Below are 23,389 nucleotides of genomic sequence, written 5' to 3'. Positions count from 1 at the left end.
AAGATTTTTTTGATAAATTAAATGATATTTGCGTATGCTCAGAGCCTCAGCTTCATATAGAAATAGCCGCTGTGGCTCGCAAGCTGCAGGTTACCTGGCTTAAACCACACAACGCGCTGACCAAGTGCGGATGAGTAGACTTCACACGCCGTTGAGACCTTTTTATAGGAATACTTACGCTGATTGTCCACCGCAACCGGTCGGTAACGGTGCGGGGGAAACACAGTCTTAGACGTGTCGATTTCCTTACGATGTCTCCCTTCACCTGTTAGAAATATATTGAAATTATTTAATTATGGTATTATCTTAATTATTTTTTTTTTGTATTTTCATGATGTCTTTTTATAATAATAAGTGCCCATTTATATAGTCATTGGCTGGTCCTATTGTATGAGTTAGCATAAAAAAGAAACATAACACTCTTGACGTTTGACTTGTATTTCGCGCGGGAATAACATAGATTAGTAAAGATACTTCGCCGCCTTGAAATAGAATGAAGCCACAAAGGGATTCTTTGTAAATTCTTTTTTTGAATTCTTGACAAATAAAAACATTTTTAGAGAAAATTTACAAATAAATAACTAATACTGCGTAATTTACATAATAAATAAATAATTATTTCAAATATCTTAGGGACATTTTAGCACGGAGACGTGGCAAAACTTTTTTACGCAACTATTTCAATTGTCAAAACTGGTTACGTTTTCTTGTTAGGAGTGAGTAATCTTTACTAATCTATGGGGAATAATAAAAGTTGTAAATTGGATCAAGAAATAGTTTTATTATATTATACCGTTTGAGCAAGTTACAATTAATTTCTAATACACATATAACTTCTGATAAATGAGAGATAAATTCGTGCCTGGTATTCATCTAATCGTGAGGCCTAGTTTCTAACTCCTGGGCTATCACTTGTGTTCCTATTTCCTCAAAATTCCTGTGTTAATTACTTTTAATACGCCCATTATAGGCGCAGACTTTTTATTCAGTTGTAAGAAAAATCGAAGACTATACAAACCTTTGGGGTAGAGTCCTTTGTGGTTCCAGTCCGGCGGCACCACCGCCACACCTATTTCTGCATAATAACAGCAAAGCGCTGCTGTTCTGGTTAGAAGAGTGTGGTTAGGTTAGTCTTTTCGAGTCATTCCAGCTTTGTTCTCAGGGGTAGCGACGCATTTGCGTGCGATCTCAGGTAGGAAACTAATCTTATCTGGGGTTGATGGCAGATGTCCATGGGCGGCAGTAGCCACTTACCATCAGGTGGACTGCATGCCCGTCTGCTACTCCACTATTATAAAAAAAATATCCCAATATACAGGCGAAATCGCACTTTATTAAAAACTGTCACACGTTACTCCACTCGACAGCATCCAATATGGTTTAGCGACAATGACCAATACAACAACAAAGAGGCTGTCCCGGTTTTTATTACTTTTCACTGGTATTCGAAATACGATACGTAAAATATTGCCATCAATGGTTACCAACGAAAAACTGCGGTCAAATGTAGGTGCTATATTCGCTTTACTTATCTAGTAGACTGATTGTAGACTTCACACACCTTTTTAAAAGAATTCTCAGGTATATATCTGTCATCATTGCAGCAAATGATAATTAATTTTAATACTTGAAACTTATCTGGGATTTGAACTTAGATAGCCTAATTTATAGGCCGCGTTGCAACCACTAAGCTATAGTTGTCTTGAATTTTGGTGAACTGAATATAATCGAAATACAAGCCTCGTCCGATTTCAAAACACTTAAAGAAATTTAATTGACTAGTATACATACAAAAATACTTACTGAAAACGTTTGCGGGATAAATATTTTTAAAAGTTTGAAACATTGTAATTATGTATGATGTGAAATATTCCGTTCGAAAGCGCCTTTGATGTTGTCTTGAATCGTAATAAATATTTGTCGCGAGCAACCTTGATAAGGTTGTGTTTGTGCCAAACATTACGGAATCGACGTAGCGATTTAATTGCTCCAGCGGGAACAAATTGAAATTCTTAGGTTCAGTACCCTTACCAGGAGTTTTTACGTTTCGACAAATATGACTGTTTTGGTATTTGTTTACGTATTTGCCCATACAAATTCCAATCAGCGCCCCTAGTGGATTGTGTCAAAACTTGGAAATAGTATGGGCCAATACGTAAACAAATACCAAAACAGTCATATTTGTCAAAACGTAAAAACTCCTGGTAAGGGTACAGTGCACATTTTTTGATGAACCTTTTGGTCTTGATAACATGAACTGTCCTAAAGTGTACCATTTATATTAATAATAATTTATTTCGCATGTAAATCCATATTATGGTTAGTAACAATTTGTACTTAAAAACTAATGTTAGTAATACACATTATACTAAAACGCACAATTAAATTCAATACAACAAAATTACTACTTGGCGGCAAGTTGTAACGGCCTCACATGTAAATTATCCTGTACTGTCTGACTTTGCAGTATGCATCGCCTTTCTGAATAAGGAATAGAATAATGAAAATTGTGATATCCTAACTAAGAGTGTAAATGCGAGTGTATTTTTGTTACACTTTCACGAATTAACTACATAAGCGACTGTCAAACTTTCTATATACTTTGTCAGGGGTTCAGAAAAGGACATTGGGTGTTTCCAAAAAAGTGCCGTTCCCGAGGGATAGATAAAACCTTTAATCGCAAACGAAGCTACAGGTAAAAGGTAGTTAGGAATAATGCTATTTCACAAATAAATAAAAAGTTAAGTTTTTTAAGTTCACAACATCTATCGACGAGGACACGCACTGTGATTATGATAGTTAAGCGAAAATATTATCTTAATTTCGTATTTTTATGTCTTGTGCCAACCCTATTGCCGATGTGCGAAACAGGCGTCCAGTATATTTGTCATCTTTGTTACTACTAGCCTTGCAGGTCGAGATGCCAAAATTCAAACCATCAGGTGTCATATACATTATAGACTATAAACCCGACAATGGATTTATCGTATTACCCTCAGACAATATGTAAAACTAGTGTTGTCTATGTTAAGTTTTATCAGTAAGATACATGCCCGTATATTGTCACATACCTTCATAGATTAGTAAAGATACTTCGCCGCCTTGAAATTGAATGAAGCCACAAACAGCTTATTTCAGTAAGTTCTTTTTTTGAATTCTTGACAAATAAAAACATTTTAGAGAAAATTTACGAATATATAACTAATACTGCGTAATTTACGTAATAAATAAACAATTATTTCAAATATTTTAGGCACATTTTAGCACGGAGACGTGGCATAACTTTTTTACGCAACTATTTCAATTCTCAAAACTGGGTACATTTTCTTGTTAGAAGTGAGTAATCTTTACTAATCTATGCATACCTTAGTGAACACCTACCGGACGTTTTCTGTCTACCGAGTGGTTATCGAAGCTAGGCCTGTGACAGTATTTCGGTTTAGTCTAGAATATATGCAGTGGCATTCATTCATGTGGAATGACGTCTGCCTTTATGGATAGTTGGGGAAACACATTGTGAGAATACCTTTCATCGTCTGAGTGACGTTTGAGTATAATATCTTAGTTTAGTATATTCTATTAGTTTAAATGGTTGTATTTTTTAAAATAAATAACTTGCTACTGCCGTTCACGGACATGTGGAATCACTCCTTATCCAACAGCATTGCTGCCCCTGAGAACTAAGTTAGAACACCCGTTGAAAGTATCTCTACCTCCACATACTTCTAACTGTTAACAATTGTTAAGGCTTATTTTTACTTAATTTACATTATTTACACAGTGAGTTAAACTTACTCATCTACGCTATCTTAGCTATCTGCTACGAGTTTCGTAGCACTGATTGATTAGTATTAACATCGTAGACTGCAAAATGATAATATACTCAATTCGTCTATTGTGTTCACGAAATACTTGTACAAAGTGTAATGCCCTTTATAATAAATACAGGGTTACATTATAGGCATTAAAGTTTGTATTAGAGAAGAAAAGAGTAATGTTTTTAAGCATATAATTATTTACGTAAGTAAGTCCCATTCTCAGGCCCACTCTATCGCCCTAATGGCTTTCTTGTTTCACAACTTTTCAGTTAATGATTTATTAACTGGTCAATTATACAAGCTAAACGACTTTCGAAAGAAAAAAAGGTATCTATTCGTAGCGCATATTTATATTTCTGGGACAATCAATAGCTGTTTTATGGGAATTCATTGCTATTATTAGACAGAAATAGGTGTGGCGGTGGTGCCGCTGGAGTCGAAGCGCAGAGGTTTCTACCACCTTCTTATGCTTTATAATTATTGGATTAGTGGTTAAGGGATTAATTATAATAATTAGTTGTCATTCTCATAAAATTAATAAGCGTAAGTTATCAAATTGTATGAAACTAAAGCTACGTCACATTTTCGTTTATTTTATACCCAATTCCTTTTTAGGGTTCCGTTCCCAAAGGGTAAAAACGGAACGTCTACTTTAAGGTCCCGATGTAGATCTTCATTTCTTACATACCAAGGTGCATTTGCAATACCACTAAGTACTTTATTTTGAAATCTTTGAATAATTTCTGCATTACATTTTTTGGTACAGCCCCAGAGTTGAATACCATATGTCCATACTGGCATTAGGACTTGTTTGTATAATAATAACTTATTGTATGTAGACAGCGAGGAATGCTTCCCAAGCAGCCAATGCATAGGTCTATATTTGAGCTCTAGCTCATCCCGTTTTTTCTTGACGTGAGCTTTCCAGCGCAGCTTCGCATCAAGAGTCATGCCAAGATATTTGGCTCTATTTCGTATGGGTGTATTATTTATATATATAGGTTGATAGTTATTATGCCTATTTATAAAGTCGACGTGCACTGATTTGCTTTCATTGAGCTTAATTCGCCACTTCTTCGTCCAGTTAACTACTCTGTTGATAGCTAATTGGCATTTCTCCGCTGCTTCAGCGTGATCATTCCCAGGTTCATAAACGGCAAAGTTATGGCTGTTATATTTACATGGGTGGAGGAGTTCCCCTCATTTTCTTCAGAACCCTTCGATGGATCCCAACCATATTTAAGTGGGACCAACTTCCAGCTCGTCTCTACACAATAAAAAAAGAATTATTAAAATCGGTCCACTAACGGCGGAGTAATTCGTGTAATAAAAAAAAAGATACCGGCCGAATTGATGACTTAGAAATATGTACTAAATAAACCAACTTTTATTTGAATTATTTTTTACTTTGTAGTGACATAGAAGTCGGTTGTATTTTTTGTTAAAAAAAATTTATGCACAAAGCTTTGATTTAGTGTCAGTATGATTGGTGAATGATCCGAGTTCATATTGTATGAACCCTCAATGCTCATGACATCTCCTGATATACTTTTGTATATAAAAAAATCGATTAGGTCAGGAACTTTGTTAGGATCAGTGGGCCAATATGTGGGTTGTCCTGTTGATATAACTTCACACTGAGTCTCTTTCAAGGCATTGAACAGATCTTTGCCTTTGAGAGTTGTTAATCTCGAGCCCCAGTAGGTATTTTTGGCATTAAAATCACCACCTAAGATGAATTATCGTTATTTTTTTTTAAATCTTACATACTGTTCTTTCTTTATGGAATATCTAGGTGGGCAATAGATCGCAGCAATAGTTATACGGTAGTCTTTAGTTTCAACACCAATAGTCACAGATTGAATATCATGTTCTTGGTGCTTAAATTGTTCGTATTGACACAAACTTTCTTTAACGATAACAGCACTTCCACCTCTAACTTTTCATGTATAAAGGACATACAGACAAACATTGATTTGTATATATGTAGATAGATAGATATTGTTGACAGGCAATATCAGGAATTTTAAGCATTGCGGTAGTCCACTAAAACAAAGGGTGATGCACGCTCGCGAGTTTGTATTGAAATATGAGTAGCACCATATGAGGTCGCAAGTGATTCGCACGCGGTGGGCGCCCACTTGACTTATGTTTTCCAAATCATTTGAGCATCGCTACAACACACCGCGTGTTGTAGGCGAAGGTCGCCTGCGGCTCAACAACAACAACAGGCGTTCTGTAGCGGATGCCCGCTCCGCGCACACGCGCCAGTTTTAATATAGTAACATATCACTATAAATTTCATAGACTAAGATGTCACTTCACTTCGTTGTATTACATCATCATATCAAAAGCACGTAGTGGTACGAACTTTAAACAATTTTATGCATGACTGACTTTATATTCATCGCCAAAAATGATATAGAATCTTTGGATCAAATGCAAAATCTTTCAACAAAAAGGTCGGTCGCAAAGGGTAGAATCTCTCCCAAACTTCTAAAAATAAAATTGTTCAAATCCTGTTAAAGCGGTAGAATGGTTTGTGGTTTTTATAATACAGAAGTAGCAAACGAGCATGCAGTCCATCTGATGGTAAGTTGCTACTGTCAATCATGGATATCTATGTAGTTAATTGTATCAGGCGTTACTTTGCGGAAATCCATGCTATTAAGTTAAGATTAAAACTACTTCGCAACAATCCGCTACAAATATGTATGATGGTATATATTTTAAACCATGCAGTATGTACCACCCTCCCTCCCTCAAAGGATGCATGCAGATGCAAAAATTAAAAATATACACCACCATACATACCACCACCAACACGTGTTTCGCTCCAAAACGGAGCATCATCAGGGTAAGTTGACTCTACGACGGTTAATCGCTAAGTGACGCTGTCAACCTGTGACAGGTTAATCGCTAAGTGACGCTGTCAACCTGTGACAGGTTGACAGCGTCTGCATTTTGCATCTGCATGCATCCTTTGAGGGAGGGAGGGTGGTACATACTGCATGGTTTAAAGTATATACCATCATACATATTTGTAGCGGATTGTTGCGAAGTAGTTTTAATCTTAACTTAATGGATATCTATGATCACAGGTAAGATCGGGTTAGCAACAGATGCGTTGCTACCCCTGAGGACTAAGTTGAAACACCTACAATATTCTCTAACCTTTTATATTTTTATCTTGTTTTACATTTTAATTTAATCCTTATCCTTACTAATATTATAAATGCGAAAGTAACTCTGTCTGTCTGTCTGTATGTCTTTTCTTCACGCCTTAATCACTGAACCGATTTTAATGAAATTCTGTACAAAGATAGTCTGGGACCCTAGAATGGAAATAGGATAGTTTTTATCCCGGAAATCCCACGGGAACTGGACATAGGGATCTGAGATCGACTAATCGGAGAATCGATCTTTTGGACAAAAAAATCGATTATTCTAACCGAACTCCAGCAATGGATCGCTTCAGTGTATCGATCTTTCAACCCAGAAGATCGAAATTCGATTTTTTCATAATTTACCTACAGTTACTTTACTTATCTATGTTAGTCGATCATCTATTTATACAAAAATGAATATTTGTCTATATATATTTGTTAGAATTGGAAACTATGCATTTCATGAAGTGATGATCTTTAGGAAAGTTGTTTTCCAAGAACCCACGAAGGTTTCTGAGTTGGTAAGACCAATTTTCGACAGATGGCACCACTGTCATTAAAATGCAGGTACAAATTTTCCGTTTTATGTATGTCATATTATTCCTTTAAAATGCGGGCGAAGCCACGGGCATCACTTGTTTTGTTATAATGTTATTTTTGTATTATGTTCACTGGAAGTTGAATACCTATATTGTTGCCACATCTACATTTTCGAGAACCAAATAGGTAAGTAAGTAGTATACTGAAATATGTAATAACTAAAATGAAATATATGACTGTAGTAATTCTAATGATTTGCCGCCGTAACCCGTATTTAAGAATACTCACTAATCCATAACAAGCCCATTATCGAAAAAAACCGCATCCAAATCGTACTACCAGCTTTGGTTTTGCACAAGGAAATGTTTACTGCAGCGCCCCCCTGGTAAATTGTTTTAGGACACCTATCTAAGACCTTTGACCAATCGAATATAATATTATTTTTTTTCACCAATATACATAATCAATAAAATTAAATACAATCTAATCAAAATGTATAACTGAAAATCGCATCAAAATTGGACTAGTAATTTTTGAGATACATGCTAACATTGGTTTGCAAAAAAAAATGTTTACTGCAACGCCATTTGCTGAGTTGTTATCGTAACACCTATCTAAAAACATGCACCAATCAAATCAAAACCCATACTGAAAACCGCATAAAAATCGTATCCAAACGCATAGTAAAATAGTGTCCGTTCCGTAGCAAGTAACAAAACATTATCTATAGGATACTTTCGCCACTCAATAACATAGCTCTCGTGGCGCAGTGGTTAGCGCGCTCGGCTGATAGGCTGAGAGGTCGGAGGTTCGAACCCTCCCGAGAGCGTACAATTGCAGTGTGATTGTTTTGCTTTTTTCTTATTTTTTGTATATTTTTATTTGTATATTCATATTTACTTTGTTTTTTTTTATATATTATAACAATAAAATATTTTACCATCAATGCCTTAGTATTTGTAGAACAAAGTTTGTCAAATATTGGAGGACTGTTTTGTTTTTTAATATATTTCTCACTCACAATTTTACTTATTTCTCACTGTACAAAATAGTTGTTTTCGCAAGTGGGACTTTCTTTATCAATAGGCTACTCAAAGCCTCATAGGACCGGGATTAGACACGATTCTATGACGCTTAGGTACCCGGTATACAAATTACAATATATAAATATAATATGATATATACGAGTATGTCTTACAAACTATATATGCATGATCCCTTACACAGAATAAAGAGACCATGCCCCGTCCCACCGCGATTTGATACGGTACGATGAAACATGTCCCGAACAATGCATTTACCCATTTACGAGTATGTCTTACAAATTTTAATAACAGAATATACGGGGTGAATTTATCAAATGGGCATTCGGGGCCAAATCCGAAACTAACGATTAGTGAAAAATGCTGAAAGGACTTACGACGTGCCAAGTGCGTACTGGTAGACTTCATACCGTTGAGTTTTTTTTTTATAAATCTCTCGGGTATGCAGGTTTCCTCACGATGTTTTCCTACACCGTTTAAGCAAGTGTAATTAATTTCTAATACGCACATAAATTTGAAAATCAGAGGTGCGTGCCTGGGATTTGAACCTCGATCGAGAGGCCGCGTTTCTTAACCACTAGGCTATCACTGCTGCTCGCGCGATGTACAATTATGTAGATATAATATCATATATAGTTTCTATGCGCGGCATTAATGTGTATTACCTATACACAAAAAACACGTACTAAATAGTACACGTGCTTGGTTTAATGGCTTCTATTATATACATAATAAAGAAAGAATATATATATATATAGAAATTTGCGGATAGATTCTAAACAAAAACTTAGATTAATCGGACATGTGGAATTTTTGAAACTACCTACACCGCGTGTAAACCTTTATATTATGCAAAGAATATTACAAAGGCGAAAGTTTGTGAGTATGCAATTATGCATGTATGTTGGTGCTTTATATTAATCGGATTTGGATGAAACTTTACAAAATTACAGCCTATAAGTACATCAGAATAACCTGGAGGATACAATTTATAAAGATATGTGTTTTGGCTATACTAATACTTAGCTGTCAGAACTATCTTAATGTACAATACTATCATACGTAAATTTTATATGGAAGCCACATAGCCAATAATAGCATGGATTTCCGCAAAGTCTGATACAATTAACTATAGTACCAATTCACTTTAGAGTAACTTGCTACGGTGGTAGAGGATATTTGAGCCCTTAATTAAAAAAGAAGGAAAAAATACTTTGACAAAGAAGTTACAGCCAGAACAAAAATCATATTTGAAGTTGATCTAGGTACTTACTACCCCTCCCCCGATACTGAACTGTCTCAAATCATTACATAATAATATACTAGCTAATAATTAGCTAAGCTATTAAGGCACTCAGCAATAACCTAGTGGTTTGAATCTTGACTTTTAATCGAGTGTTATACATACTCTGTAAAAAAATCAAGTATCTATTTCTTGCGATTTCTGAAATAGGGAGAGATGCACAGAAAGCGGAGGGTTTGTTATAGGGTACCGTTTTTATCCTTTGGACACGAAACCCTAAAAGGGAATGCAGTAAGTACCTGCCCAAGTTTGTTTACTTCACGTTCTCAATGTTGCATTTCAACAAAGACGTTATTACGAGTATAAGGGAGTCATGATAGGGGTAAAGGAATTACGTAACTCTGTTTTTAAACGAGTGTGACACTGACGGGCAGATCTGTAATTAAATTTGAAAAAAAGGTATGTAAGTAGGTACACCTAGGGTGATAAACTTATCTGTGCGTATGCCAGGGGCTCCACTGGCCTTCATAATGTTGCTAGGAATATTTAGCGGAAAATATTAACTATTCTGTTATAAATATTTAACATGGTATCTATAACACCTAATAATACTATGAAAGAATATTTTTAGAAAAATGGTTCCGTTTTTACCCTTTGGTTACGGAAATCTAAAAAAGAAAGACCAAATGACATACTTTTTATTCAGTATTATCAGAACGGTTAGTCAACAGATTTCAAACTACAATTCACGAAAATCCCAACTTACAGTCGCAATCTCTCATTTTACAGCCTCGAATCCAAAATTACATCACTAATCGCCGTACAATCTAAGCCCATTGTTTGGTCAAACAAACATAAACGGTGTAGTTTGGAAAACAACGTGCACTTGACCGAAACAAAACGGTAACGTCGTCATTACGCTTTGAGACTGCAATGGCGAATTTCAAGAGCTTCGTGTTGATTTTGGTTCTTAGCTTCTGCGCTAGTGCGGTAAGGTTCAAACATTTTTGTAACATTTCTTGTTTAGCTAACATTTTTTTTATAATATTGGAGTAGCAGACTCCGGCCGTCCATGGACATATTTAATCAACCCCAGATAGGATTATATTCCTACCTGAGGCCGACCTTAAGCCGACCTATTCCTTCTCGAATACAATGAAACAACAACAATAATGTTGTATCAAATATCATCAAACAATAAAATATTACTGATTAAAAAACTACTGTTACAAGTTCGGTGATTTCTTATTTAAATTCGAAATATTTATATGATACAAAAAAAAGAAAAAGCAAACAATGGAAATGAGAAACTTAATGGCTACAGCGCCACCTAGTCTCTACCTGGATTTGTCACACCACCCCTGAAACCTCGGAAACTCACCTCCGTACTTAAACCCAATATTTAACAAAATAGATAGGTTATTACAATGTTCTTTATTTGTATAATCTTAAGACTTATTTATAAAATTGATAATATACTTAAACTTCTTTATTGCGTATGTTTCATGTTTGTTATTTCGTAGGCGTAAATAGTTTAACAGCGGCATCTAGTGCTCTAATAGAAATTGACTTTAGATTGCGGAACTAACAAGAGGATAATATGTCTGACCTCGAATTCTGGACCAAACATTGAAAAAAATATAATAGAACGTGATGAAGTTTAAAAATATAAATATTTTTTACATGACTGCCAAGGAAGGGTTATGTTTTTCGCGTGTATCTTGTATGTTTGTAAATTTCTTTATACTTTCGGTTTTCCAGACAGCATTGTGTAAGGTTGTATTCAAATAGAAATTGACCTTTTCTTATATTTCATTGATATTTATAACAGGGTTCAATAACGCATCAGTTAGTAGTGTACGTCAATTTCGCTACTCTGAGTACAGCCTCGGTAGCTTAGTTGGTAAAGCAACGGATACAGGCGTGTATCCGGGGTCGCTGGTTCGAGTCCAGCCCGCGGCATTATAATGTCGAATGTAGCCACTTTTTTGTAGTTTTATTCGTTCTTTTTTTTTCAAGATATTTAAATAAATATTCTTATTCGCAATAAAGTTTCCCCAGTTAAGTTAGGTATTCAGTAAAAATCTATAAAAAACTGACTTTAAAGTAATATTTCTTAAGTAATGCTCAAAAACATAACTTGTTAAAAAACCAAGTCTCGCAACTAAGTTATTGTACGGTAAAAAGTTGTGAGATCGATGTAATTCAAAGTAGGTTCATTTATTCAGTCCTTACTTTACTTTACTACTTAAGGGGCCTTTTGTCTTAAGCTATTACGTAATTAGCTAACCTAACAACATCTTATGAGACCATATCAATATTAAAAATATTGTATATTTTAAATAAATAGATTGACTTGGCAATCGTACTAAGCAATATAATGACAAATGTATTATAGAATGATTCGCCTGTGATTCGGCATTTTTTGAGCATTTTTTTTGCAACTGTGTTTGGATTCCCCCAGGATCGGAGCGGGGCGGATCAACCCTTCCGCTCCCCCCGCCCATCGTATTATTCAGTATTCTGCATTTTGCTGATGAAGAAACTAAAAGAAAATGCTGCTAAATTTATTAAATCGGATTTATTTATATATAACAGGAAAACCTATAAAAATCTATGATCTTAAAGTAAAACAACCATTGCATTTGAAGCTGGGCCTCTCAATCGTGGGGTCTGACATTCAAACCCCACACGCACCTCTGTTTTTTAATAACGTGCGTGTTACAAATTAGGAAATCATCGCCACGAAACCTACACGCCTGAGAGTAAAAAGTTCTTAAAGTTGATTCCTACCAATTCTCACTGAGTCAGCGCGGTGCACTATAGCCTAAATCCGTCACACTCTGAAGGAAGGATTGCACGATTCACAAACGATTCACAAACAGTTGCCGACCGTTCTTTAAAAAATTACATGGACAATACACGCCACAAACATAAGTTAACCTGCCCACCAAACAAAAAACTAGGCATAGCCGCTAAAGGCGCATTTTGCATGACCATAATACCGAAACCACTGACCTTAGAGTTCTGAAATTGTGCACGTAGGTTCTCTATATAGCGTAGCGAGCGAAAGGCCTTTTGGAAATTCTACCCCTAAGATATACTCCTATATACCAAATAGGAGTTAACTGAGGGTTTTTTACACCCACACAGTGTAAGTAAAAGTTTGTTATACATATTTACAGACAAAAAGCACAAACAGACACTGGGTACCTAATTTGAATATCATAGTGGTTTAAGATCACCCGTTTATCATAAATCATATCATAAACCTACTCGTACATGAAAAACGGTTTAAACAACATTAAATCAGAAAGCTCTTAAAATCATTGGTTAGTCATTTCCAATTAAGATGGCTGCCACTTCCACGGGAACGTAAGCTTGTAATAATTAAAACGTCGACATCAGTTTATTGACAAGCAATCAAGATAACTTAAAATGAACAGCTAAGCCATGGTAAACTGTCTAAAACTTTCTTGTTAAATATCTTATTAATTTACGTAAGTATTTTTGATATAAAATTTTAAACGTAATTAATTTTTCATTAATTTTAATCTTGATATATCTAGCAAAAAAATACTGACTTAATACCAATAAATAATTAAGTGAGACATACTTATCCGAGGTATTCTCAGTGGTATCAATGCATTTATGGCTAACCTCAGGTCGGAATCTAATCGATTTCAAATGTTCAAGGCAGCTATAATTAATTAATTAACCATATGTACAAAATATTGACATTTAAAAAAAAGAAAAATAATTCTTCAAAATTTTGAATTAAACTGAACGTTCAAAGTGGATATAAATCGGGCTCAAAGATGCCGTTACTGTTACGTACATACATACATACAAACGTACAACCCAAGCTAATAAAAGCGTGTTAAAAAAGAGTAATAATTATTATGTAAAAAAGACAAACCCACTGAGTTTCTTACCGGATCTTCTCAATTGAGGTCGCGGTCAGATCCGCTAGTAGTTTAAGAAAAAATATTGTAACTGACAATTTGTAAGTGCCACTGTAGGCCTTTTTTTTGTTTTTTGTTATCGAGGGGGAAACCTTCAAAAGGTACCTGACGACGTGGGAGCAACGCCGGGTTATGTGGGATTTTTACCGCACTAAAACCCCCCCGGTGGCCGTCTTCAGCGTTTGCTAGAGAACTCCGGGATCTCCGATGAAACACGACCGGAGTCCTCCGAACGCGATGCCCCGGTCGGGCTCTGCCCTGGGAGGAGCACTTTTCGCTCCTCCCGCACACCGGGTGTCTACGACGGCATGCGACCACACATGCCGCCATCCTTCCCGGGGTTGCTCTCCGGACGGTTCGAGCTCCCACTCTTGCCGCCGGCAACCCCGGAAGTCCCCTTTTAGTCGCCTCTTACGACAGGCAGGGGATACCGTATTCTAGTCCCGGAACTACAGGGATAGCCTCTGTAGGCCTATTTACAAATAAATCTCGTATATCATTTCAATTTAAGTAGTCATTACCATCAGGTGGACTGCACGCTCGTTTGCTGCTACAATACTGTAAAAAATAGGTACTATTTGTAGAATCTCATTACGTTAGCTACCTACGTTTATTTAATAATGATATGTTTCAACGTGATATGGCAATTTATAAGCAGCGGGGCGCTCTATATTACACGTCGTAAGTTCAGTTTCAACTTAAGCTCATTAGAGTCTAACGTTGCCACAGTCGCATATTCATTTTAATTACGCCTGTACCTAGATGAATATATAGATAAGTACATACTACATGCAGGCAACGATTAATAATTGATTTCGTAATAATTGTTTATTAACAAATTTTCTTTTTCATAAATGTAGCTAATCTTCATGCTGTTAGTATCTACTATCACAGCTAATGTACAACAATGTATAAACCCAAGTCTAATTTGATTCTGATTCTATTCCCAAGAACGCTATGTAATATTATGTTTAATTAGCAGGTAGGTATGTACTTAAAGGGATCTTACAAAGTCACTACACTTCAAATAGCAACGATGTCATGGTGTACCGCTGCTTTGCCGTCTACCACAAGTTTCTACCTTTTATTTTCTATTTCTACTAACATACCAGTACTTGTAATCCCCTAAAATAAATTATTTAAATTTCGAAAAAGCGACTTAACCTTTACAATACGGCGCATTGTGTTCGCAGAACGTTTAAAAAGTAATAAGGAAGTGTCAATCAATCAGCTTTTCTGTGGGATTTCGAGAAAGCATTGAACGTCTCAATTCACCGTAAATGTTCTTACAAAATCAATAAGCAATAGATCAATTACGGCACATGAAACAACAGGCGACGCCGCAAACAATCGGTTTTCCATTAAATTCCTGTTAAAACCCTATTTGGGTCGGGCACAATGTTTAGTACTTTTTAATCCGCAAAACCATTCCCAGTTTCGATCTATTTGTCAAATGTATGTAGTTAAGCTTTTGGAATGGTTTTTGGGCAATTTATACGTCGTTCTATTTTGCTGATAGCGGCATACCAATAGCATTGAGCTTTAATTAAACGTGATTATTACACATACGGGAATCGGATTCATTTGCATAAAAAAATAGTCATTTAGTTAAATGTATCAGGCGTGATTTTGCGGAAATCCGTGCTATTAAGTTAAGATTAAAACTACTTCGCAACAATCTGCTACAAATATGTATGATGGTATATATTTTTAACTATGCAATATGTACCACCCTCCCTCCCACAAAGGATGCGCGCAGATGCAAAAAAAATAAGATTGCAGATGCTTCGTATAATAATTAGTATATGATACGAAGCATGCAGATTTTAAATGAAATGTAAACAACTGATGACAGTGTGCGATAATAAGGTTATAGATTAATTATTCGCATTAAATCTGCGAATAATCATCCGTTTACTGATTGTTGGTAAAAATATGAAGTAAAGGAGAGCTGGATACATTATTTTGTTCATTCAACAGTGTTGATCCTACTGTTGTTATTGTGCTTAATAATGTCTCGTTGTTCTAGTATGTGAAGGTGGTAGAACCCTTTGTGGTTCGACGCCGGCGGGACCATCGCCACAGCTATTTCTGCCTAATAACAGCAGTGTTAGGCGCTGGTGTGTTCCTTTTTAAACGGTGTGGTAGGGGAGAAATACTTTTCCAAGGCGTTCCAGCTTAGTCCTCAGAAATAGCGGCGCATCTGTGGCCGACCTCAGGTAGGAATATCTAATCCTATCTGGGGTTGACTACGGATGTCTATGGGCGGCAGTAGCCACTTACCTACCATCAAGTGGACTGCATGTGCATCTGCTACTCCTATATTATAAAAAAAAATAATAAGTCCACAGCCCTTGTCATCCGTGTGTAAAGTTTCATACGTACGGTTACTAGGCACATTATGGCCCGCGTCTATTAGATGTTTAGCGAAATTTGACTTGTCTGCGTGACTATTTGTATACGCGGCTAGATGTTCGCGATATCGAATATTAAAATTTCTCCCAGTTTGACCGACGTATGCGCCGTTGCAATCAGAACAAACAATTTTGTAAACGCCTGATTGTTCATGTCTACCTCTTTACAGATGGATTTAATATTATTGTTTGTTCTGAATGCAACGCTGATGTTATGACACCGAAGTGTTTTAGCAATACGCTCTGAAATAGGACCGAGATAAGTCAAACTGGATTTGTACTTAAAAATAACCATATCCCTTGGTGCCGCATATAATTGATCACGCACCAACAAATCTCGCTTCTTACAGATAAGCTTATCCACCATCCCCCTACTATTGGCAACCGCAATATAATATATGGTATTTAATTCAAATCTATAATTTTGTTGTGATGATGGAATAGATAGTAATCATAAAAAAATATAGATCTGTGAACCGGCAACGGTGACCAAAGCTATCCCTCCCTTCTAACCCATAGTCTTCTTGTCCCAGCTGAGCCTAAGGTTCGCCTCCCAAACCCGGTGAAGCTGTACCTACAGGTCGAAAATCGAAAAAAAAAGACAGCGTCACTTAACGATTAACCTTCGTAGAGTCAACTTACCCTGATGATGCTCCGTTTTGGAGCAAAACACGTCTTGGTGGTGGTATGTATGCTGATGTATATTTTTATTTTTTTGCATCAGCACGCATCCTTTGTGGGAGGGATGGTGGTACATATTGCATGGTTACATAATATATACCATCATATATATTTGTAGCGGATTGTTTATAAATAGTTTTAATCTTAACTTAATAAAATAGTCATTGCTATTATTTAGGTATAGAATTGGTTTAAATACAACTTTAACTTAAAAAGTTGTACTCGTATAATAAAAATTGATGAATCTTTCACAATAACTTAGTACAAATATTTTGTCACGGTATGTAGGCTTATTTCACAGTAGGTATAGGGTACAAAAGAAATACAGGTTTGTGGTAGGTATACTTACCTCTATCAATCTTACAGCGATATTTGAAGCCACTTAAAAAGCAAAATGGTGTATACGAATAACCGACTGTAGATAAAGCCCACCGGGAGCTTCGTGTTGTACCGACCCCAATCGGGAGTCAGGTTAGCGCCTTGTAAACGGTAATTTTGTACTTGTATTCATATTTATACTATCCTTTTAATTTACGTTAGGTCATTGTGCTGGTTTTTACTTTGAAGTAATTGCAAAAAGTACGAAACGCAACTAGTAGATGGTTTCACATAAGCTTGTGTTCTTCATTGTTCAAAAGTGTTCGATCGCAAGAATATTAGAATATTGCTCTTGCCTGAAAAGATTTATATCAACAAACGGTCTTATCAACTCAATGTAGTATGGTAATGGTACGTAGGTAATGTATACAACAAATCTAATACCCACAAGTGGAAAGAAAACGGAGTATCTATACACAACGCACAGCTGTGAGTTTTAATTCTTTCTCCGTAGTCAAACAAAAAACAAAGCGTGATTAAAATAATGTTGTAGAAATCGAACAAAGAACTACATAGTAATACCTATTAGTAAGTGATCACTACTGTTCAGGGTCATCCAACTGATACTAGGAATAGAGGTGACAATGGTACCACCATTAAAACTTAACAACGTTAATGTAAAACCCTTCCTTTACTTCTTGGGCTACTTTTCACTTATACAACCCAGCAGGTACGTCCCATTAATGGACGCATCCTCTCAAAATATATAAAGGATTAGGCAAGAATACACATTCTGAATATTAAACCTCTGCCCGTGTGTATCCTCCCTTACAAAACGTGAATAGGGTTGCCAAATTTTTAAGAAAAATAGTAAGTACTTTAATTTCTAATAAGTACTTATAAATACTTACTTAGCAAGCGCGGTGAACTATGGCCTAATCCTTCTCACTCTGATGCCGTGCCCAGCAGTGGGACAGTAACAGTTGATGATGACGATGATGATGAAGTACTTACAGAAAATTTTGAAAACATAAATGTAGTTGATATTCAATTCGAGTTTAAATTTGAAAAGTATGTGTTTTACTCTTTACTTTGGCCAAGCAGGTGCCCTTAATGTGATTCGTTCTAAAATTTTCCAGTTGCGCTCCGTGGGCGTTTCAGTAGTTTTCTAAAATGTATTACGATATCTTAGGTAGGTATATACTGATGGTCTAAAAGACAGACGCGTTACTGGTACTAAAGGCATTTTTCACATTTTAATGCCAAATATAATACCTAAGCATTAAAGACTTTCGTTTGCTCTTATCAAGATATCAGATTCTATCCCTTACACCTTAAGTACCTATATGTATTAAAGTGTATGCTAATTGACATCACAGGCGCATTTTTTGCACTCTACACGTTCTTCTAGAGTATCGATATTATAATAGGGGATGCAACCCTAGCCGTATAAAGGTACAACACTGTTATTAAGTCTGTTACCCCGTGACCCGTGAGTCTCGGTTTTACTTGCTGTTAAGTACACTGAGTAATTGTCCACTTTGTCACTGTGTCCTGTCCGTGCCTCTAGTTAATTGGTCAGTGAGATATTTACCACTAAGGCACTGTAAATAAATAATTTCAGGTTATCTAGCTCGCAAGCTGATACCTTGTTTACACTACATTGTTTATTTATGTAACTACAATGTAGGTAAATCCAAAGATTAAGGATACTTGATTCGTTTTACAAAAATGAAATGTCTCATAGAAATATGCTACTTATGCATATAACACTCTTCAAAGAATTTACAGATGAAGGTATTCTGTTTGAAACACTGCAAAGTTGCAAAGTTCCACAACATGCGTTCATAGTTATAATGCCGGCGTTTCGCAAACTACGTGACAGACAGTAGAACATAGATGAAATCGCATATTATCTGCATGGCTCATTGGTATGATACGTACAGAAATGCCGATATCTATCTGAGCAATGAATGAGATATCTGTCCTAAATTTGGCTAATTTATACTGCAGTAGGTATCTGCAACCTAAATTCCTACAAATAGATAACAATCCCTGTATTTTTCTTCACAGATTTGCAAAATAGTTCTACCGCACAAGCTGAGGTATCTGGAGAATATGTTGAACGCCGAAGTAATGGCTAAGGCAGCAAAAATCCGGCAACGGATCGAAGAAAACCCAAACATACAAGACAGCGAGAAAAGCTGGCCACTACTGCTAGCGAAGTTCCAAGCCGAGAGCAAAAAGAGCAATTACCCTTCGTACGCTTACGACAACATCTACAATCGGCGCTTACCTAATTTTAAGTAGATTTAATGTCAAACATATCAATAAAATACAGTAAACAGATGGCTAAATAAATAATATTATCTACTATAAACTAAAAAGATTTTATTAAATACTTAGGCTTTTTTCACCCACAGCCTCACACTCAGATTTCCTATGTCGTGTTTAACACACACAAACACAAATACCCGCTACAGAACACCCACAAATACCCACTACAGAAACGTATATAAATTCATCATTCTGATATCTGTACGGTGCGAATCAAACCCGGGAATCCATTGCGTGGTAGACAATTATTACATTATTTTACTAATATAGTAAACTAAGCATAGTTACAGAAAGCCATCGTCTGCAGCGATCACTTAATAAGGTAGACTGCATGCTCGTGAACATTATGAATATTGCTTAAGTTAGACGTTCTTAGGAGAATCTATATATTTGCCCAACCAAAGGAAGAGGTACCTAAATAAGTTCAAAATTTTGTTTCTATAAAAATACCTTCAAAATATTACAAAATTTTTAGCAAACATAATTTCAATCGAACAATGTATAAAAAACAAAGCATAGCTTAGCTAACATGTCTAATTTTTTTGTAACTCAGACGATACGTTATAAATCCGGTCTACGATAAAACATTATTCAAAGAAATCACCGCAGTTTTCCGCTAGGAAAATATCTGAATAGAGTGTTGAATAGCTAAGTTACTTGAGCAGACGATAGACCTTTTCAAGTGTTACTTTGACAGTTTCTAATCTAAAGAGCTCTATTATCAGTAGAGTTGATAAATTTTTTGACGAAAAATTCATCAGTTGGTTTTTGAGACATAATAGAACATAATAAATAAAAATGTCCTATCAAATAGAAGTATTTGATTGGTACTAGGAAAACAAGCACATCTATGTATGATCGACCTTAAGTGGAGTTATTGAGAGTCGATTACAGATGTCCATGGGCCGTAGTGAATCTTGAAGTCAGTAACTTATTATCAGATGCTTACCTATGAATGAATGTCTACTTCGCACATGACGTCTTTTATATATGTCCCACACTAGAATTTCTTGACGTCTACCTGGCTGGGTTCGAACCCGCGTCCCTTTTTTCAGACTATCGCGACCCATGGCGACTGCTCCACTACGCCAATCATCTCGATACTGGTCAGACGCATAGTCGTGACTGTATAGGTACCTATCTAACTGTATTTATTAATAAGTAAACACTACAAATAAAATTGTTATCGTGACCTGATCTTGACCGCGTCTGTAACCAAAGTAATGACGTAATACAGCATTCCCCTTCCTGTTAGGATACTTATGACGTCGTTATACTTTCCTGGATATGAGGGGTTTAGGTGCTTGGACGACAGGTATATTTGTATTAAATTTGCTTTCAATGGAATTCGTCATATCTTATAGTATTGTATAAGCACAAACTCACAATACGGAACATTTAATTTGTCAATTTACGGTTGTCTTTATTTACAAAACATTAAACCACAAAAAAAGCAATGATAGCCTAATGGTTTAGAAACGCGGCCTCTCGAACGAGGAGTCCGAGGTTCAATCCTAGGCCCTCACCTGTGATTTTTCGGAGTTATGTGCGGTTAAACGGTGAAAGAAAACAACGTGAGGAAACATGCATACCTGAGAGATTTATTTAAAACAATCTCAAAGGCATGTGAAGTCTACCAATACATACTTGGCCAGCGCGGTAGACTATGGCCTAATCCTTTTCATTCTGAGAGGAGACCCCTACCCAATAGTGGGACAATAATGGGTTGATGACGTGACAACAAAGGTATTTATCTCGGTAAGATTTAAGTAAATACTATAAAATAAGCACAGTAAGGTAAGTACCCAAATAATTAATATTTTATCACTGACTATTTTAGCTGTAATGTTTACTACGTTAAAGGCATATATGCTCTATTTAAGGCAAACAATCCCACCATACATTACTGTTGTGTAACTTTACCGGTTTAGGCAATGTTCGCCCAGACAGCTCTCTGAGGGCATGAATTTTGCGACTTGATGCTTATCGTTATTTTATAGCCAAACCACGCAGTATATTTATAACTTCTAGTCTATATGTTATTCTGATGTACCCACAAACTATAATGCTGGAAAGTTTCATTCAAATCCGTTTAGCAGTTTTTACTACAAGAAGCGACAAACATCCATCCGTTCATCTATCCATGCAAATTTTCGCATTTATGGTATTAGTAGGATTAGAATGAGAACATTAATAAAAAGTTTTTGTTTCACCTATAAATTGACCAAAACATAAAACCACTCGAATAAGGTGTTCTCAAATTTTGCAACGCTGTGTAACGACTCCGTGGCGCAATGGTAGCGCGTCCGACATCAAATCGGAAGGTTGCGTGTTCGAGTCACGTCGGAGTCATCCATGTTCACGTTGGGCTTTTTTGTAAATTATTTTGTAAGACACAATTATTTAATGCCAGCCATTTTCGATATAGATTTATTTGAAACATTTTAATTTAATTTTATATTTTTGTACGACAATAATCAATTTGTATAATTTTTATTGTAGTTTAATAAAATTTATATATTTTTGCAATAAGAGTAATTTTGATTATTTTTTTTAATTTGCACACAATAAATATCATATGAAAACTATTTAATGTTATGTTTTAGTTATGTTTTAGGTAGGTATGTTTTTGTAATTGTACTATAATTAATTAATGCATCCATTTAATCATATTTTATTAGCACCAAAAGACAATAATTGGGTACTTGACAGTTATAACAATAAAATATGAAATATGTTGGATATGATAGCTTATAAGTAAACATAAATTATACGGTATTTAGTTTAATTTTTAATACGTTCTAAGTATTTTAATTTTTAAATAGAAATTTTATCTGTGGATTTTAAATCCCAAAACGGCGACAGTGCTGCATCAAATGTCATGTGACGTCACCACACATAAACCAAACCACACAAGACAAATGATAATTAAATCGTTTGCTGTTAAAGTTGGTTGAATTTATGTTGTAAACCGAAATGAAGCCATACTATATTAAAGCTGATAGCGTGAATCTGCTTAAAGAAGATCCATATATGCAGTCCAATAAATCAAAATGGATACAAAAACTTCCGTGAGATAACCTATGGAAATAACAAATAAACAACGTAAGTAAAACATTCTTTATATTTACATTTAATCATATCGGACAGTTAAAACATTTCTTAACTGACTTCAGACAGAAGAAAAATTGTCTTTAAGTTTTTTTTTTAAATATACTTATATTCTTATGTGAACTGCTTTAAGGTTATTAATTGGTTTTATTTATATTTACAGATCTTCCCGACAGTCGTATAGTGACGACGTTATGGAGTATGTGCAGTTTAAGAGGAAGGCGAGTTTGTGTTTCATGAAAAGTAAAAGTTGTCCTGAACACAAGGTACATCAATGAAAATGAAAGTATTATTAAATGTTATGACTGTCCTGCCTAGAAGAAGTGAGGAGCCAAAAGTTTCGAAAGTGGGCAGCAGTCTAAAGTACATAAAGTAAAGGACTCGGGAAATAGTACTTCTTTACTTGCGTAACCTACTCAACAAGATGAAGGAAAGAAAATGATCATACAGTTCCTATTATTGCATTGCAGATTTAATTCTAAAAATGACAGTCATAAAAATATATATTCATTAGTTACGGAAAATAATTTTAGTATTGAAGAAAAGCGACACGCAAGCAGCACAAAAATTTAGCTTAGGTGATCTGTAGGAATTATTGTAACTGTAACATATGATAAATATATACAAAAGTTCTACTGTGTGTACCTACTCACTAATAGAATATAAAACAAATAAACAAAGAAGTCGGTTAATAAAAGACTAATATTAGCAAATCATGTATTTTTAATTATACAGTCCTGTAAGTTAATCAG

The 23,389-nt window shown here is 35.5% G+C and overlaps 1 non-coding gene across 1 annotated transcript; it reads left to right on the top strand.

Moving 5' to 3' along the window:
* Nucleotides 1–8,280: 8,280 nt before the first annotated feature.
* On the top strand, nt 8,281–8,354 carry TRNAI-GAU (transfer RNA isoleucine (anticodon GAU)). Its single transcript has one exon. It is a non-coding gene; the product is annotated as a tRNA-Ile (tRNA).
* The last annotated feature ends 15,035 nt before the right edge of the window (nt 8,355–23,389 follow it).

This window comes from Epargyreus clarus, unplaced genomic scaffold (assembly GCF_041222505.1).
Source record: "Epargyreus clarus isolate Ecla_fem2 unplaced genomic scaffold, WU_Ecla_fem_2.2 ptg000007l, whole genome shotgun sequence".
Classification (NCBI taxonomy): domain Eukaryota; kingdom Metazoa; phylum Arthropoda; class Insecta; order Lepidoptera; family Hesperiidae; genus Epargyreus; species Epargyreus clarus.
The sequence above is the reverse complement of the archived record's forward strand: the minus strand, read 5'-3'. Positions and strand labels throughout refer to the sequence as shown.